This window comes from Ornithodoros turicata, chromosome 3 (genome assembly GCF_037126465.1).
Source record: "Ornithodoros turicata isolate Travis chromosome 3, ASM3712646v1, whole genome shotgun sequence".
Taxonomy (NCBI): Eukaryota; Metazoa; Arthropoda; class Arachnida; order Ixodida; family Argasidae; genus Ornithodoros; species Ornithodoros turicata.
Genome location: NC_088203.1, coordinates 67,055,539 through 67,071,170, shown reverse-complemented (window position 1 = coordinate 67,071,170; position 15,632 = coordinate 67,055,539). Strand labels below are relative to the sequence as shown.

Here is a 15,632-nt window from a genome sequence, read left to right as displayed (position 1 = left end):
TGCTTCGTCGTCGTTGTCAACTCAGCCCACCATGCATTGCCGCGGTTTCGGCAAGTCACGCGGTAACGAATAGTGCGAACTAGCGCCAAATCCCATAGCCAAGCGGCGATTGCCAAAACTACTACCTCAGCGCTGGGAGCTTTGCGGATGTCCAGGTCTCTAGTATAGTAGTAGGTCGTGGCGCATGCTAGTATCCATCAGATCCACCAGTGCAGTGCAGTTTCATGTTCGATAATGCCTCCGCCCAGGGCACTGCCAGTGTAGAGCACCACGCACCACTGTGGTTTCGGGGCAATTCCGGAGCAAGTTTATCGAGGACGCTATAAGAAGTCGCCGAGAACAGCATGTGGGTGTAGTTCCGTAAATGGGCTTATGGCTTTTTCTAATTAGCCGGAGTGTTCAGAAGAGAAATAATGCACTGAAGTGAGAGAAGACCATATAGCGAATATAAAAAAACAAGAATTACAAGAATTTGTGGTCTAGAAGTTATTTTATATGCATTTGAACAACCCCATCTGCCGCACTTTTAGCGCTGGAGAAACACGGGAGTGCTAAGCCTAACGGATTCGAAACTTGTCATCTTCCGAAAGGTAAGGGGCTAAATCACCTCACTTTAGTGAGGTTAGGTTAAGATAGGTTCTACAGATTGGGGGGGTCTGCCCCCCCCCCCCCCAGGCGCGCACTAGGCGGTGCGGGCGTCGAGACTGTGCCTCGGGTTAGGTCAGAAAGTCCTCATCCAAGATGGCGGATTGCCTCGAAGAAACGAGCGATAAAATTTATTTTTTGTATGTTTGGTACATTATACGACGTTGCTTTTTGTTTTATTTCATCCGTAATTTTCTCATCTTTCTAGTAAAATCATCCGTTATTTGATGTCTACTTCCGTTTGTTTAAAAAAGCCATAAGCCCGGCTACGGAACTACATCCCAGCAGGTGATGCAAGTCTCGCTACGCAAGTTGACATTGCAAAGGTTACACAAGAAATGCTTCCCGAGAACGGCGCAACCTTGTCGTCATCGACATCAAGCCAGCTACTCTTCGATAAAAGCACGACGATCGACGAAGCACTCTGCAGCAGTCATACGCTGTGCTAATACTCTATCGGTACCTTTCTAGGTGAGAAATTGTGTTTATTGAACCTATATTCTTGCTTATATTGCTGCCGACTGCTCCAGTGACTGCTCCAGTCACTTAGAGGCATTCCATGACTCCAGAACTCATGTGTGTTCATTTCAATGCGCAATCGATAAGAGGCAAGTTCGATGAAATTGAATCACTCCTTGCTCAATTGCAGAATAGCATCGATGTGCTCTTCATCTCAGAAACACGGTGCGAGAAGGAATCTGTTTACTTTTTACTCATGAAGCTAATAATTCATTTTTATCTAAATCGGAAGGGCAGAAGAGGCGGAGGGGTTGCAATTCTTTTAGATAAACACAAAAAATGTGAAATTCTGGAAGAGTTTTCTGTTACATGTCCCGAATATGAAATGTTGACCCTGAAGTACCAAAAGTACGTCTTTAGTGTTGTGTATCGCCCACCTCAAGCGGATACATCGCCTCTCCTGCTAATCCTTGAAAGACTGTATTCTTTTGTAAATGATCACGCGCTGACACTTGTACAGTGTGGCGATTTCAATGTTGACGCCGTCAAGACTACAAAGAGAGTTCACTCACACCCTGCAGGTACATGGTATGTATAATGTGATTGATGTTGCGACAAGGATTACGCCGACAACTTCAACACTCTTAGACTTTTTTTGTTTATAACAAACTGCTCTCATGAACTACTTGCCCCTAGTGGAGTCATTAATGCGGCCATTAGTGATCACATGCCCATATTCATGTTTACAAAAACGACGCCTATTGAAAACGAATACAAAGGGATCTGGAGCAGAAGTATAACACCAGCCACTCTTACGATATTTAGGGAGGCTATACAGTCTACAGATTGGGAGCAAATATTGCACATGCATGACAGCGAGGAAGCATACAATACATTTATGTCTAAGTTTCTAGATAGTTATAATGCTGTATTCCCATTACAAAAACATGTCACAAATAAAAAAATAAGGAAGCCTTGGGTAACCAAAGCGATACTAAAGATGATTCGGAAACGGAATAAAAAATATAAAAAATTCTTACAAACTAGATCACACGAACATCTGCATGCATTCAAACTGTTTCGTAACACAGTCAACAATGAGCTGAGGCGTGCTAAAGCGGACTATTACAGTCAGCTATTCTTTGGCACAAATGATTCGCGAATAATATGGCAGACGCTAAATGGGCTACTTGGTCGCCATGGAAGAAACACAAGTAATGTTCCAGATACCATGTCTGTAAACGGTAGAGTCATCAGTGGCAGTGAACTGGCTGATTCCTTTAACGCGTATCCTCTAACTTCATTTTCGACAAATCGAACTGAAGAGAACATAATTCCTTGCAATACAAGTACAATCTCCGCGTTTTTTTCGCCCACAGAGAAATCTGAGGTTGTCGAAATAGTTAGAGGCTTAAAAGGTAGCAAGAGTCCTGATATTGATGGAATTCAAATTACCCCTGTACCTGTGCCATATTTGTCGCATATTTATAATATGTCATTGTGTACTGGCACCTTTCCTAGCCGCATGAAAATAGCAAGGGTGACTGTACTGTACAAAGGTGGGAACAAAAATTTATTTTCAATCTACAGACAGATTTCAATACTCCCTGTGTTTTCAAAGATACTCGAAAAAATAATGTATCAAAGGTTGCTGTCGTTCCTTATACTACACGATATTGTTGCAAAGGAACACTTCGGATTTCGGGTTGGGCGCTCAACAGAACTTGCACATTTGAGTGCTAAGGAGAGAAATATTTGTAATATTGAAAATAGGTTGCTTACGTTAGCCATATTTCTGGATTACACAAAAGCATTTGACCTTTTAAGCCATAAGATTCTCCTGTCCAAGTTAAAAGGTTATGGTATCCGTGGGCTACCAAATAAGCTTTTTTCCTCATATCTGAATAACAGGAGTCAAAAGGTAGCACTAGGAGCAAACATATCAGAACCACGAAGAATCCCTAGTGGAGTGCCCCAGGGAAGTATCCTTGGGCCACTCCTGTTTATTCTATATATAAATGACATAGTAACTGTTTCCAGTAACGTAGATTTCATTCTCTACGCGGACGATACAACATTACTTATCACAGGACATGATATAGAAAGTTTAGTGCACAGGGGAAACAACGTGCTTACCGATATAAGTCGCTGGACAGAAAAGAACATGCTCCGTATAAACCCCAATAAAACTAAGGCAATCATCTTTAGGGCCAAAAACAAACGTGTTGAAAATGACGTGCATTCTGAGACTGGGATCGTCAAATGTTGAGATCACTGGTAGTGCTAAGTTTTAGGGTGTACTTCCACGAGTCGCTGTCATGGGATATACATATCCATCATATTTGTGGTAAGCTTGCAGGTGCCACTGGAAGGGTGTTCAGGTTCAGACACGTGCTACCAACTCGTACGAAAGTAATGCTCTATAATGCGTTATTCCTGTCAACGCTGAACTACTGTCATATATGGTCTGGGGCAGCACAACCATTTCAAATCAAGGAACCTTACAAGCAATACAAAATATATTTATATATTTATGCGTGCCATAGGGCAGTCAACTAAAGCCTGCTTCGAGCAGTACGGAATAGTTCCAGCCACTAATTTTCTAAATTATAAATGTTTGTGTTGTTACAGGAATGCACTTAAAAATAATAGTAATGGACTCTTGTCTCTCGTGAACCTCTCGGCGGAAACGAGGTCCTTTTGTACCAGGAAAGATGCCATGTGGTCATACCCGAGACTGCGCACATGTTACGGGGCACAAAGCGTATCACACATTTTGCCCCGTTTGCTAAATGAGTATGGTTTTCTCGGCGATACGGTTGTGCCATCAAACCGGCATCTAAAAGCATTATTTTTTTAGGCGTCCACGACTCGATTCTAATGAACTGGTTATGCGATTTTTCGGCGGTGTTTCTTACTGTGTTTTTTGCCTATGTGGCCATATGCTTTTTCTTTTTCAGTTTTGCCCATGTGATCATGTGATTTTCAGTTGTGCTTGTTCTTTCTCATGTCAGTTAGTGTTTATGATAAAGTGATTGCTGTCATGCTGTAGGTGACAGGGACCTTTCGTCAAGCTCCATTGGAGCTTTTTGTCCCTGTCTGCCCCACAATATCGTGAAAGTAAAATAAAATAATAATAATAATAATAATAAAATTAAACGGGAGCTGTGGGCCCGTCAGGTCTCACGTCTTTTTTTACACAACTACCCCCACATAGTCCTGCGGAAACAAATTATTATTATTATTATTATTGACAGGTTACACATGCACAGGAAAATCAAAGAAATTGTGAGCAAATTTTCCAAACTGTAAACTGTGTTTCCCGAGTTGCATGGTGAGAGTTGATATTTTCAGAACAAAGACAACCATGCAAAATAATCTTGTCTTTTTTTTACACCGAATACAGAAAAATAAAGAACATCGTGAAGAGGGCCCACTCAAACATATACACCTGCCTTGAAGTCCTCAGGAGGGTGGAGTCTACCCAGAGGATGTCTGTCCGACAGGCATTGGCGGGCTCGCAGCGGAGACACAGGTGAAAGAAATGGGAAACCAAGGATTGTGCCATCGCTGATCTTGAACGACAGTATGCGGAAAACGGAATTTCGCTGACTCGATTCCTCCCACAAAAATTTTGTGGGCTCTGAAAGACATTTTCCTTTAGATCCTCCTCAGATTCTGAGTAGCAATATAGCAAGCAGGAAGATTGTTTTGTAGGGTAGATGTAACAGGTGTTCAATAACTACACTTTTTAAATTTTCTTCCTGCTTCTACTCATATATGCATATATGTGTGTCGTTAAAGGAGCATGGAAGGGTTCAACGAAAAACATGCCATGAGAAGTACAGATTAGAAGCGGAAGCCATGGGATATACAAGGTGAATTTAGCAAAGGTTACACACCTCGATCGAGCTGTAAAAATACACGACAACGTCTGTGGTGCTTTGAGCTTTGCAGACTGATAGTCATTTGCCTGAAGTGTTATCCCTAGTTTTTCAAACGCGATCACTTTGTAGAAAAATAGTTATAAGCAAAGCAAATTCTCACACCATAAAAATGCGAAGCAGACCGAGAAAAACATATTTGTGTGCAGTTGATATAAGCCATGGGAAATGCATTAGGCGGCAATTGGCGTTGCTTTTATTTTTTTTTCTACGAATTGACGGCATTTGAAAAAAAATGTGATAAAACTTCAGGCAAATAACTATCCGTCTGAAATGTTTGAAGCTCCAGACACGTCAGCTTCTATTCTTACGACGCGATCACAATGTGTAACCTTCGCTAAATTCGCCCTGTACATTCGCACAAAAATATGACTGCAGTGTGCAATCATGGTGTGCAAGAGAGCCTTAGTAGTATAGAGAGGGGCCGTAGGAAAAACAGGATCACTGGAAAACACATTTTATTGTCCCCTGGGCCGACTTCACTTACGAATTTTTCCCGCGCGCGGTGGCTGGCGCTCCGGTGGAGGGTTTCTCGCGCGCTTACTGGTGGGGCGGAGGGCTGTGCGTGCGCTTATCGTTGCGCATTTTTTACCCTGGGCCGACTTCTTTGGTGATTTTCCGCCAGAGCCAACTTCGTTCGCATTTTTTTTCAGGTGGCATGTGGACCGTTTACATGCAAGTAGGGACATGCGCGACATGCGGGACATGGCCAAGCGATGCGCGCCTAGGCCGGCTTCATTCGCGATTTTTCAGCCTAGGTCGACTTCACTCGCAATTTCTTTTTCCACTGGCGCGTGAGTGGTTTACATGTAAGTATAGACATGCACACTGCCATCCCAGCCAAGCGCTTGGACCGTCACATCTGGCCCAACTTCATTCACAATTTTTCCGCCTGGGCCGAATTCATTCGTAATTTTTTTTCCCGCTACAACAGTTGTGTGGTACACAATATACATGCAAGTGAGGACATGCACACTGGCAACCCTGCCAAGTGATGCGACTGTCACACCTGGGCCGGCTTCACTCGCAATTTTTCTGTCTGGGCCGACTTCACTCACAAAATTTTTTTCATGGCTCACAGGGCTGCCTGTGTGCTTATAACATGCATATACATGCAAAGAGAAGTCATACACAAAAATACAAGTTGAAATGTATTTATTAAAACCAATTATATTGCCAATTGTAATGCCAATAGTGCTGGGAATTGTGCCAATGGTGTAATGCCAGTCAGGTGAATGAGAAAAACCCAGCCGAAAAACCTGAAACAGAAGAAACACAATACAATACAATACATATAATAAAGAATATACTTACTTATTACAGGTACACAATGCAATAGCATTGATGAGGTATCACACAGAAAGAATCAAACATAATATTTTTATTAACGATAATCATACACACAAGTTTTCAATGAATCAGAATTAAAATGGAATAGCACATTTAATCAAAGAAGATAATCTTAATCAGTATGATTACAATAAAAATTGTGCGATTATAAAAAGTCTGAGACATGATCACTATTATTGCGACACTAACAATTTCCTCATTACCATGTTTCTTATTAAGTGCTGTAAGGAATTTCGAGCACAACATGGAAGCTAAATTGAATTGGCCTTGTTCGAACGTGACACAACTTTTAATTAATAATTTTCTTATTTAGTGAATAGTACAGACATAAGGAAATAATAAGAAACAACTCAATCAACAGCTACAACTAATACAGATCCAAACCCACACATCCTCGAACACACAAACAACAAATACATGCAGGAAAATAATTGCGAAGCAATCTGTCAAAACGAGAAACATTACAAATTTAACATAGTGACTAGCACAGACTTAAGGCTGAAGAGCAGAGGAACACAAACAATAACCAATGCTAATAGAGAACAGACAATGATATCGGAGCGAACCGGTTTCTCTAAGCGGCGCATTCTCCAACATGTAAACAACAGAGGAAAATAATTTATCATTTGAAACACTATAAAATTATACTCGTGATCTGATTCGCTTTTCTATCCTTTTTCATCAAAGCGGGGTGACATTCTCTCTCTCTCTCTATACAGCCCAAAGCGAAGAAAGTGCGCATGCTTTGTTACTCCAAGTGGGGGGGACTCACTCTCTGACACATTCCATTTCTTTCGTTCCCCAAATGGGGATTTTCTCATGACCAGCCAAGTTTGTACAATGGTGATATATTTTATTTTACAATTATTGCAAATAGATCCTAGCAGTATTCAATTCTGAGGAACACAACAAGAATTCTATCAAAACAATCATTAGCCAGCAAAATCTAAGAACAGGCATGAATATCAGAGCAAACTGGTTTTAGACCATCATTTTCTAAGCAAACGAAAAATATTATGCTAACATCATCCAAAACAATACTCAATCAAAACGAGAAACTTTGCAAATTTTATTAATGCACTTCAAATTTTTGTAATATCTTGCAACAGAAAGTTCTACATAGATGAACCACACAGAAACAAATACAAGGCATTAACTATTTCAGGCAGTCATTTTCTAAGCAATCGAGAAATCAACAGACACAACTAATATGTCATGCATACATAATTCCCGACTCACAAAATAGCAATCGAGTGAACATCTGAAACAAAGAGAGAAAGGCCAAATTATTCAATGATAGAAACAATACTCAATAAAAAAAACGAGAAACAAATTTAATTACATCAATTTTTTTATGATAACTTTGTAACACATGCAGAAGTCACAAACAAACAACACATCTGAAATGCAAATTAATGTCAAAGTTTGCTCCAGAGGAAATCAACAGACACAGCTCAGAAATACATAATAGATAGTTGTGGCCTTTACGACTCATAGAATATTTTTATTAATAGCAATCGTGTGATCATCTGAAACAAAGTCAAATCAGTAATTAATCCAAGCAAACATTTTCTAAATAAGCAGTGTGAATACACCACAGAATCAGTACAGAAACTTGTCTTTTTCAGTTAACAAACAGGACCAACTAGTGGATTCGAGCAATAAAGTGAAAGAGGGAAGCCGCCAAACATAAACTTCCCCTACACTCTCGTTGGTTTCGCCCGTAGGGAGTGGAGGCCTCTCGTGCGGTATTGTACACAGAGTCATTGAAAGCCATAAACTCCCCCACACACACTTTAAGATATGGAGGGGAGGATTCTCACGGGGTCTTCTACACAGAGACATTGAAAGCACACGTTTTTTTTCTCTTGCAAATGAAATATTTTTGTAGTCAATTTTCATAATAGCCACGGCGATACGGGTGGGATATTAATAACATTTCTAAACCAGTTAGCTTATCAAATTTTTAAACAATAAAATGAGCATAGGCATGATTTTAAGTAAGTGTAGACGCGCAGAAGCAAACAATATAGCATCAGCGAAGAGATGGACAGATTTTGCACTCGTTACCATAAGTCATGGGAGGACATGATAAAAAACTGGTACGACAAAGAAGAGCCGCGAAATGATTCTATTATCACTGCATTTCAATATGTCCTAGACATGGCCGTATTCGGAGATATGGTACATATTACAGAATTGAAGGTGCAAGAATTGCAAAGATTGAATGCCGAATCTACAATAGTTATAAAAATATTTGCACATCAACATTGGAAGGACCACTGGGATTGATGGTGGAGTTTTTGAGGTTGGCTAACGGAGAATTGAAGTACTCTAGATCAGATGTAATTGTAATCATTGCAATGGACATTGCATTAATCAAGAAAACAATGAGATCAAATTATCATATACAGGCGGTGTATATCGCACGATTCATTACGGATTTGTTGAAATTACATCTAACCATAGACGCCGAAAGTACATAAAAAATCTTATCACGTGATATGTTCCACTACCACGACTACACAATTATTGTCTTCTACCAGTTCTTGCCATGATGTCGAATGAGCAGAAGTTCAATGTTGTTGTACAAGGTCGGACATATCATCACTTATTGAAACTCAACGCACATATCAACTGCGGTGGACCACCGGACGATTTTCATCTAATACTATCTTGTACGTCATTCAAGAATCTTCATACAAAGAAAGGAAACATCAATAAGAGATTTTGCAAGTTGGTGGCAACTAAGTGCAAGTTACTGAAGCAATACAAATGTGGCGACATCGTATCGATTGCATTAACCAACGCTGGATTCAAGTGACGCATAATAAGGAACTACTATATAATGCATTCTCAATTCATCAATCAGGACAGCAAACGAAAACCTCAGAGTTTGAAATAGGACAATTGTAATTTATCAAAATAAACTGTGTATGACTGAAATAATGAATGTAATCTTTGTCATCACTATAATGAATTCTATGCATCGCAACGAAAACAGATCGATTGATTGATTGAACGAACAGAAGATTGATTGCGAATGTATTTAGCATGATTAAATTAAGAACAATGATTCCTAAGGAAACGAATATTCCACACTATGTGCAGGAATCCTCACATGGAATCAGCATTGGCAAACTAGTAGGTTTTACCCGACTACATTCATTACAACTTCAACATCCGAAGGATAGAATTGCAGGAGAAGAATCGGTCATTGAAATTTAGAGGCATGATACATCAATCTTCGTTTACAAAAGAGGATCACTTATCTTTCGCGAAAATTTATCATATTTTGTGAATTGAATTGTACAGTGTGTATATTTCTCAAGCAGCTGGATTAGCTCTCTTATTCTTGAGCAACGACAAATGTATAGTTGAAAGGATGTCTAAAACATCTTTTGACAATATATGTTGAAATGAATCTATTATCAAATGCTGCGACGTAAATGGGAGATCTGACAAGCATGATATGCAGGCACAGTCTAGAATTCTAATCACGCAATCCTCGTAACACAAGGCACACAAAGAATTGTGAGATAAATTCTAACTGGCAATCAGACTTTGGGAGAAGCGAATCACGCAACTGTCATCAGAAATGTTTAAACAATATACAATGAGGATGAGCAGCATTCATAAGCACAATTGAAGACATGTAGTCTTAATTATAATAAGCAAATATTTCTTTTGCAAATTTAACCATTATAAGCAGCACAGGTCACACATAAACATGGATCCAATTCACAAAATGTACCTCAGGTTTCCCGAATACATACTGAAAAAGCTATCAGCCTATTCATGGTGTCATAGCATATGGGCACAACAAATGGAAAGGGCATACTTCAATTTTAGAGGTTTTTAGCTCATAATGAGGTAAAATGCAAACTCCACACCAAAGATCATTACTGTCAAAACTGTACACACTTTCTTACAATTTTTTAAGATATAGATTAAAAAGTTGTGCATATAGTCACACATCCTATACAAGATATTGGATTGTGCATTAAATGCTAAAATTTATCGCTAAATGCTAAAATTATCATTAATTGCTAAAATTATGTGCATTAAATGCTATAAAATTTACACATTAGTAAGTGTTTAATTAACATTTGAACGGGTGTTGCAATTTACGTACCGAGTTGTAGAAAGTGTAATTTCACAATACGCAAGCTTTAGCTCGCTCACTTTGATACGCGAAGGTTTTAAGAACTCTTTCGCGATGACAGAGAATTTTAATCGAAGAGATTTATGTTTTCTATATACACTAAAACGCAATGTGGATTCTCTATGCTGTGGAGATCAATAATTATGAATATTTTTCGAATAAAATTTACTTAGAACGCGAATACGACCATGTCCAGGACATATTGAAATGCAGTGATAATGTCATTTCGTGGCTCATCTTTTTCGAAACAGTTTTTTATCATGTCGTCCCATGCCTTATGGTAACGACTGCAGAATCTGTCCATCACTTCGCTATCTTGTTTGCTCTGTTTTCATGTGCGCGTCTACACTTAATTAAAAGCATATCTATGCTCAATTTATTATTTAAAAATTTGATAAGCCAACTGGTTTAGAAATGTTATTGATATCCCACCCGTATCGCCATGAGAATTATGGAAATTGATTACAAAAATATTTCATTTGTAAGAGAAAAAAACGTGCGCTTTCATTTTCAAGACCGCGTGAGAGTCCTCCTCTCCATATTTTGACGTGGGTGTGGGGGGAGTTTATGGCTTTCAACGACTCTGTGTACAAGACCACACGAGAAACCTCCACTACCTATGGGCGTAACCTTAACGAGAGTGTAGGGGAAGTTTATGGTTGGCGGCTTCTCTCTCTCTCTCTCTTTATTGTTCAAATCCACGAGTTGGGCCTGTTTGTTAACTGAAAAACTGTACTGATTCTCTGGTGTATTTGCACTGCTTGTTTAGAAGATGTTTGCCTTAATTAATTACTGGTTTGATTTTGTTTCAGATGATCACACGATTGATATTAATAAAAATAGTCTGTGAGTTGGGAAGCCCACAACTATCTATTATGTATTTCTGAGATGTGTCTGTTGATTTCTTCTGAAGAAAACTTTTACATTAATTTGCACTTGAGATGTGTTGTTTGTTTGTGGCTACTGTTGCAAAGTTATCATAAAAAAATTGATGCAATTAAATTTGTTTCTCGTTTTTTCTTTATTTTGATTGAGTATTGTTCTATCATTGAATAATTTGAACTTTCTCCCTTTGTTTCAGATGTTCACTTGAATAATATTTTGTGATTTGGGAATCATGTATGCATGATGTATTAGTTGTGTCTGTTGATTTCTCGATTGCTTAGAAAATGACTGCCTGATATAGTTAATGTCTTGTATTTGTTTCGGTGTGGTTCATCTATGTAGAACTTTCTGTCGCAAGTTAGTACAAAAATTTGAAGTGCATTAATAAAATTTGCAAAGTTTCTCGTTTTGATTGAATATTGTTTTCGATTATGTTAGCATAATATTTCTCGTTTGCTTAGGAAATGATTGTCTAAAACCAGTTTGCTCTGATATTGATGCCTGTTCTTAGATTTTGCTGGCTAATGATTGTTTTGATAGAATTCTTGTTCTGTTCCTCAGAATTGAATACTACTAGCATCTATTTGCGATAATTGTAGAATAAAATATGTCACCATTGTACAAACTTGGCTGGTCATGAGAAAATCCCAGTTTGGGGAAAGAACGAAATGGAACGTGTAAGAGAGTGAGTCCCCCACCCCTTGGAGTAACAAAGCATGCGCACTTTGTTCGCTTTGGGCTGTATAGAGAGAGAGGGAATGTCTCCCCGCTTTGATTAAAAGGATTGAAAATCGAAAGATAGCTGGCTTGGTTGTACCATGTCTATTTTCTGCATGTTGGATACCTCCATCAATGTAAAGTTTGTAGCGTCTATTAGAATGAAAATTGTATAGTGTTCGATTAGATTATATCACGAGTATGATTTTATAGTGTTTCAAATGATAAATAATTTTCCTCTGTTGTTTACATGTTGGAGAATGCACCGCTTAGAGAAACCGGTTCGCTCCGATATCATTGTCTGTTCTCTATTAGCATTGACTATTGTTTGTGTTCCTCTGTTCTTCAGCCTTAAGTCTGTGCTAGTCATTGTATTAAATTTGTAATGTTTCTGGATTGCTTCGCAATTATTATTTTCCTGCATGTATCTGTTGTTTGTGTGTGTGGATGTGTGGGTTTCGATCTCTATTAGTTGTACCTGTTGATTGTGTTGTTTCTCATTATTTCCTTTCGTCTGTGCTATTCACTTAATAAGAAAATGATTAATTAAAAGTTGTGTCATGTTGGAACAAGGCATATTCAACTTAGCTTCCATGTTGTGCTCGAAATTCCTTACAGCACTTAATAAGAAACATAGGAAGGGAGTTGCCTCAGGACAGAAGCCGCCGATATTTCGAACAGAGACTGTTCTTCTTCTGGGCACCGTCCTCATTATTGGCATGGTATTTAAAGGGTTAGGTGTGACGTGTTTAAAGGTTCATGCGAATTGTGGGTCAACAGCCGGGAGGGAAGAAAGGTTCCGTACGGGCTTTTACGGCCGGAGTGAATGGCTGCTTTGTTAGAGTGTGGAGGGGATTATGTGAACGTAGTGATCTAGGCTACAGACCGGTTACAGAAAAATGGAAGGTTCACGAACACGTGGACGAAACGGGACAACAGGCAAGAATTGGCAAGCATAGCGAAAGATAAGGAGGTTAGTGGTTACGTGGGGAAGAAACATGGTAGTCAGGAAATTGTTAGTGTCACAATAATGGTGATCACGTCTGAGACTTTTTATAATAACACAATTTTGATTATTAAGATTATCTTTTTTGATTAAACGTGCTATTCCATTTTAATTCTGATTAATTGAAAACTTGTGTGCATGATTATCGTTAATAAAAATATTGTGTTTGATTCTTCCTGTCTGATACCTCTTCAATGCTATTGCATCGTACCTGTAATAAGGAAGTATATTCCTTATGTGTATTGTATTGTATTGTATTGTGTTTCTTCTGTTTCAGGTTTTTCGGCTGGGTTTTTCTCCTTCACCTGACTGGGATTACACCATTGGCACAATTCCCAGCACTATTGGCATTACAATTGGCAATATAATTAGTTTTAATAAATATATTTCAACTTGTATTTTTGTGTATGACTCTTCTTTGCATGTATATGCATGTTATAAGCACACGGGCGGCCCTCTGCACCATGAAAAAAAAATTGTGAGTGGAGTCGGCCCAGACAGAAAAATTGCAAGTGAAGCCGGCCCAGGTGTAACGGTCGCATCACTTGGCGGGGTTGCCAGTGTGCATGTCCCTACTTGCATGTAAACCGCCTACCACAAAACTGTTGTAGCGGGAAAAAAACTTACGAATGAAGTCGGCCCGGGTGTGGCAGTACCATCGCTTGGCTGGGATGGCAGAGTGCATGTCTGTACTTGCATGGAAGCCACTCATGTGCCACTGAAAAAAAATTGCGAGTGAAGTCAGCCCAGGTGCGATGGAGGCATCGCTTGGCCAGGTTGCCAGCGCACCTGTCCCTACTTGCATGTAAACTGTCCACACGCCACCTAAAAAAATTGCGAACGAAGTCGGCCCAGGCGGAAAAATCACCAACGTCTGTCCAGGATGAAAAATGCGCAACGATAAGCGCACTCGCAGCCCTCCGCCCCACCGGTAAGCGCGCGGAAAAACTTCCGCACACGCGCCGCCCGCCGCGCGCGGGAGAAAATTCGTAAGTGAAGTCAGCCCAGGCAGAAAAATGTGCGACGCTAAGCACATGGGTAGCGCTTCGGCCACCGGCCGCCCGTCGGTAAGGGCGCGAGCAGCCCTCCACCCGAGCGCCACCCACCGCGCGCGGGAAAATATTCGCGAGTGAAGTCGGCCCAGGGGTCAATAAAACGTGTGTGCCGGTGATCCTGTTTTTCCTACGGCCCCTATCTATACTATTGGCCTTCAATCCCGCAGGTCACAAATGCTGTTTCTCTCAACTGCTGAAACCCAATGGTGCTTCCTTTTTCTTTCTTTTTGCATTTTGCGGTGCCCACCGCGATCGCTTTTGCAAACAGCCAATTCTTGGCAGCTAATAAAGAGTGGTGACAAATTTCATGTCACCACACACCAGGAGTAGCACGGGCAAGATTGCTGCCGCTGTGTGCATTCTTGTAAACTAATTATTTCAGAAAATTCACACTCCCCAAGGGAAATACTTTTCGTGACAGTTGCTGAGGGTAGTATGTTCATATTACATGGTAATAGAATATACGTTCTAAGTACATTCCATCCTCCTTTAATGTCACCTTTGCTGAGCACACAGAACTTTGCACAAGTCTAGTCAGCCGTATGCACTTTTAGGGCTGTTTTCATGTTCTATAAACATAACCTTTGTTTATAAACCGAGGGACATTTACATAAACCGAGGGACACAGATGATGGCGAGATCCACCGAAAAGTACTTCGTGGGATACGCCACTCTCACACTACTGCTTATCACCCGGCTGGCAACGGACTAGTCGAAAGAGCCAATGAGACCATAAAGACCGTGATTAGAATTCTTGAGGCAGAAACATCCGAGAAATGGCCTGACGTTTTACCCTACATCGTGTTCTGCTATAACACTGGCTATCAGGACACGGTGCGTCACACGCCTTTCTACTTAGTCTATGGACGTGATGCGGTGCTACCATTGGACGTAGTCTACAATTGAAGGCCTCGCTGACCTCGAGCAGACGTCAGACTATGCAGCAACTGTGCAAACGAGCCTGGACAAAGGTCGTAAGTTCGCCGCAAAGCATATGAAGCTGGCCCAAGAAAAGCAGAAGTGCCTTTTTGACAGACACCGCCGCGACGTCGTCTTTGAAAAAGGACAGCTGGTGTTGCTGAAGAGTCCGTCAGTGGGGATAAAGAATAAGACTCTATTCGAAGGCCCCATAGAGGAAGGAAGAAAAGGAGACGCCCTGAAGCATTTTCGAGCAAGGAGAGGAGTGTAGTGGAAGTGACGTAAAGACAGGGGAGCAGTTTTAGCCTTGTAGCTATCACGTGACGTAGAACAACCAATGAGAAGGGAGTTGCCTCAGGACAGAAGCCGCCGATATTTCGAACAGAGACTGTTCTTCTGGGCCAATGAGAAGACCAATGAGAAGGCTTTACACACGACACTTTGGGGGGCACTTTGGTACGCTATAGGTACATGCATCCAAGAATTCC

At 40.3% G+C, this 15,632-nt stretch overlaps 1 long non-coding RNA gene across 1 annotated transcript; it reads left to right on the top strand.

Annotated features, from left to right (window-relative positions):
* Positions 1-1,003: 1,003 nt before the first annotated feature.
* On the top strand, positions 1,004-4,864 carry LOC135387246 (uncharacterized). The gene is made up of 2 exons (XR_010420974.1): positions 1,004-1,116; positions 4,511-4,864. It is a non-coding gene; the product is annotated as an uncharacterized LOC135387246 (long non-coding RNA).
* Positions 4,865-15,632: the final 10,768 nt, after the last annotated feature.